General features: G+C 30.9%; 1 long non-coding RNA gene across 1 annotated transcript; it reads right to left on the bottom strand.

Annotated features, from left to right (window-relative positions):
- Positions 1-882: 882 nt before the first annotated feature.
- LOC135786086 (uncharacterized) lies at positions 883-3,875 on the bottom strand. The gene is made up of 4 exons (XR_010546832.2): positions 3,540-3,875; positions 3,156-3,204; positions 2,748-2,806; positions 883-2,478 (listed from the first exon to the last, which is right to left on the bottom strand). It is a non-coding gene; the product is annotated as an uncharacterized lncRNA (long non-coding RNA).
- Between the last annotated feature and the right edge of the window lie 1,088 nt (positions 3,876-4,963).

Raw genomic sequence — 4,963 nt, 5'->3', positions numbered from 1 at the left:
AGTGTTGAGGTTGCGAATTGCAACCAACGGCTCAGTCAACTGCTCACCTCTTGCTTCTGAAACACATAAGAGAAGCTACGGTAGCCGCCACCGGTCAAACAGGTCATTATTGGAGAAAACTTAATAAAAAAGTTTGTCCGTTAAGGGCTTCTGTAGAAACATGGCTGCACAAAATGGCGACTTCCATGTAAGGGGACCATCTGTGTATGTAGATAAAATGTCTCATTCTAAGGCAATAAACACATAACGGTTCAATATGAAAGGTCTTTATACACCCCTGATAATTTAGTTTTGTATATTATTTTGCATTTCTGTCAAGAGATCCTTCAAAAAATTACACACTGCACCTTTAAGCAAATGTCAGTCAGATTTCCTATTAAGCACTTATTTGTTTTTACACATGCGCTGTGCTAGTGTAAGTTTTCAGTAAATCATTTACATTTAAAATAATCAATTGCATCATAACATTACAATTTCATTGCAATAATTCTATAAACAATTATTAAAAACTTTATAAGACACATCATGACATGTTTATGTCATGGAAAATAGATTAGAATACTAAAGCTACACTCAAAAAAATATTTAGGCCTAATTCATAAGATTTATGTATTTTGATTACATGTAACATTTCCATCCATTTGGATTACATACTTCTAATCTAAAAAAAACAAATAAACTTTATATGATAGATATTTTTTAGATATATGTAAATGAAACCGTTAAAATTTATGTAATAGTTTTACTTAATCCAATGTGTTTTAAATGCATTAAAAAAATTGAATATGTATTCTTTATTAATAAACCCAATTCACTTAAAATGCATTACATTTAAATATCTTACTAATAAACCATTTATACATTTATATATTCCTCCTCCATTCACCCTAAATCACAATATGCTATAATAAAAAAACAGAATAGCCAGACCACTTGGTTTTACATTTTATCAATTTATTTAATACTTCAAGGCATTACTCATAAGACAGCAAAAAAAGAGCAGCTAACAACTAGCATGACAGCCATGGCTTATACACCTCGTATTGTGTGCAAAAATAAATAAATAAGTGTGTTTCAGACATTTCAGCCACAATCAACCTCATTCCACAAATAAGTGCAAACATTTTGAGCAAACAGGCTGCAGAAATACAAAAAACCCTGTAAAACTCGAGGTAGACATAAATCAGTGACAACAACATTACTTTAACATTTTCAGAAATCTGTGACATGATGTAATAATAATAATTTAGAATGATTGGGTGGTAAGAAAAAAAAATGGCACATGGCTTAGTGTTTTGAGTGGCTGTGTGCCATTAACAATTTTCATGCATCTCTAATTACATGTTAGATATACATCAATTACATTTTTCAAAAACTTTTAACTTTTAAAATTGTTAAAGCAATATTCCAATTTAATAAAACAAAAATCCCGATAATTTTCTAACCCCATATGTTTATGTTTTTCTTTGTTCAGTCAAGAAGAAATAAAGTTTGAGTTAAAGATTCCAGGATTTTTCTCAATTTAAGACTTTATTCGACCTCAAGTTTACGGTTTCAATGCAGATTTAAAAGGGCTCTAAATTATCCCAAATAAGGCATAAGGGTCTTATCTAGCTAAACGATTGTCATTTTCAAAAATAAAAATAAAAGAGGACTTTTAAATCACAACGTTTTGCACTAGCTGTGTGACACACTAGCATGACATAACTGAAACTACCGTTCCAGTGTTTACAAGCGAGGAGAAAGAGGAGCGTTCAGATGTTGTTGAATGTGAAATGATACTAATTAATGTCTTTGGGTCCGTTTATTATTTAAAATGGTCAACAAATGTGCGTTTCACATTTGTGATGTGTAAACATTTATTACGTAGTACACAATGTCGCACTGTGTGTCACATGGATAATGCAAGACAAGTTGTTGTGTTTTAAAAGTTTTCTTGCCAAAAATGATAATCTTTTGGATAGATTAAACCCTTATGCCTCGGTTGGGATCGTTTAGAGCCCTTTAAAGCTGCTTTGAAACATAACTGTTGAGGTCCAATAAGGTCTATTAAATTAAGAAAAATCCTGGAATGTTTTTCTCAAAAAACATAATTTCTTCCCGACTGAACAAAAAAGACAAGCATCTTGGATGACAGACAGTTAATTATCAGTATTTTTGTTTAATGAAAGTGCAATATTCCTTTAATGTTAAAAAGTTCACTTGTAAATGTACAAAAATGTACCCACTTTGAGGGGGATGCATCAGCGTGTCTGTCAGGTATTCACTGAAGCATCTTTCAGTGATTGCTTGGTTGTATCAAGTCCAGTTCCATTAGGATTTTTTGAAAGGTCAAAGGTGCACCTGAGGTTCTTCTGGTAGTTCAGTTTAAGTGCATAAATGAGTCCAAAAAGTAATTTCACACCCATGTGTGACACCAAGTAGGTTTTCCAAAACTTCCACTGTCTGTGCAATTCCCAACTCACCAATTTCACAATTCTGGAGAAGAACAACAAAAAATCAGTCCCAAATTTTCAAAAATGTGCAGGCAAATTGTTTTACAAACTCTGATATTTAAAATATGTAGACTGATTAAAATGTGTAAAATAATAGAACATTAGTCACAAAACCATCAAAAGACCTGAAAACAGATAATCACCTTGTTTAAACATCTAGTTATCCATAAGATATTTATATACACACACATACCCATACACATACATATAAATAGATAGATATAAAAATAGAGTAGGTTGACATACACTTACCACATATTCTTTAATGTGTCTCTCCATGCCTTCTTTGAGGTAGATACAGATGTCTTCAACTAGAACAAGACAAAAAAAAAACACAATATTTAATGATTTTCTTTAACAATATTTTATGTAGATAATAGTTTTTATAGAGACAGATAAAGATTTTGTAAGACGAAGAGTATGTATTTTTCTGTTTCAGAAATATTGTGTCCCAGCATGTGTGTTCACTAACGGTGAAATGTTTGGAATGAAGTCTCTTATGCTTATCATGACTGCATTTATTGGGAAAAAAACACCTGTTTCCAATATTGACAATAAATCATCATATTAAAATGATTTCTAAATGATCATGTGACACTGCAATGATGAAAATCCAGCTTTGCATCAGAAATCAATATCTTTGTAGCATAACTTACATACCCTGTCTAGCAGGTTGTCCCACCGTATAGACGATGAAATGATGCTGTATCTGTAAAAAAAAAGTTTTAGTTAGACACACAATGCACTCAACAACATAGTATAATTGTAACATTCTTTTGTTAATAAAGTCACAGAGATTATATGATTATTTTATTCTGATAAGTCTCCAGTAGCCTATGACTTTATTTATTTCTTAGGTTTCAAACATTAAACCACAAAAAATAACCAATAAAAGCAACAGACACTGCAGGGTAACTTATTCCAACAGACCATCTGTGTAGTGAGGTGTATTTTACTCTGAAACATGCAACGCGTCACACATGTAATTAAACAACAGACAATTATATTTTAGATAATCACATCAAACTTGTTAACTTTACTCACCTACAATTTGGCGATCGTAAACTAGTGAGATGACGATCCAGTCCAATGCAAAATGGCGAAGTCCATGTGCTGTAGCGTCTGTTTTTGATTTTGGCGCCACCTCCTGACTGGAGTGTGAATAGACGTCATTTCCGCTTCTGCTAAAGTCAGTTTCCTGACACTTGTATGTAAATCAATCTCATAGAATTTATCCGGTTTGTTTCACGGCTAGATTTATGTAATTCATATTCATACATTTTAACTGATTAAATCTAATAGTTTTTAAATTGAAAAGATTTATATATATTCTAATAAATCGGATTACATATATTTTAAAAAACGAGTATTTAAATAAAATCTAAATGATCCAAATACTTAAAAGTAAATATTGCCAGGAATCGTTTTTTTGAGTGTACTTATAACCAAATAAATATTCTCTTTATGTATGATTATTAGTTATTATTTCTAATGTTGGCCTGTTCTTTAAGAACCCACATATTTACAGCAATCTTTTTCATACCTTTAGGATTTGAAGAATTCTAAGACAACATTTGAAGCTTTATAACTTTATTGGGTTGTTTCCCACAGGTTAAATTGATGCATGACTAGCCATTAGTTATTTAAAAACATTTAGGTACTTTTTTACAAACAAACCTTTTAAAAAACATTAATGGTGTACATCTTAAGACAAAACTATAGCCCAGATATATATAAAGGTAGGCCAGTGTAAGCTATTTTCAAGTAAGACAACTAAAACTTACGCCTAAATTTTAGTCTGGAACTACACTTAAACCAATGGTCAGTAACATTAATCTCTAAGACTAGTATTCAAAGTTAGTCATACATTTTTATCTTCACGATTGAACATAACTGTTTTAATTATCACGTGAAAAAATATTTAAATTATTTAAATTATATTTAAATCCAAATAGTAAGACTGATTATCCCTAACTAACTACTAGTTCTTCAGAATAGTCCTTAAAACACAGTCTTAATTATGTTTTTTATATTATATAGTTTTTAAAATAACATTACTAAAATATTAAATGTATCATTTTTTATTACGAGTTGAATTTGAATCCCGAGCAGTTTTAACCTTACGGACATGTTACTATAACAACAACTCTAGGATGACCTTAGAAGAAACAAATAATTCAACATGAAGCTAAATCGTCAACAATGAAATCCAGCTAATTGAGTTATCTACGTATGAACGACGGACCCAGCAGTGAAAGCTTTTAACAACTATAGTGTATACAGCTCTTGCATTAGAAGTCCCACAATCCGTTATAAAAGAGTTGGATATTATTTTGTTTAATTTCATATGGAAGAACAGATCGCATTACATTAAAAAGTCAATTCTATGTAATCCAGTTGAGAAAGGAGGATACATTTTTTTACTAGATTGTAATACTGCTAACTGTGTTTTTAAAAATAAGTGGATA

Source organism: Paramisgurnus dabryanus, chromosome 4, assembly GCF_030506205.2.
Source record: "Paramisgurnus dabryanus chromosome 4, PD_genome_1.1, whole genome shotgun sequence".
In the NCBI taxonomy this organism is placed as follows: domain Eukaryota; kingdom Metazoa; phylum Chordata; class Actinopteri; order Cypriniformes; family Cobitidae; genus Paramisgurnus; species Paramisgurnus dabryanus.
This window is presented reverse-complemented; position numbering and strand designations above follow the sequence as displayed.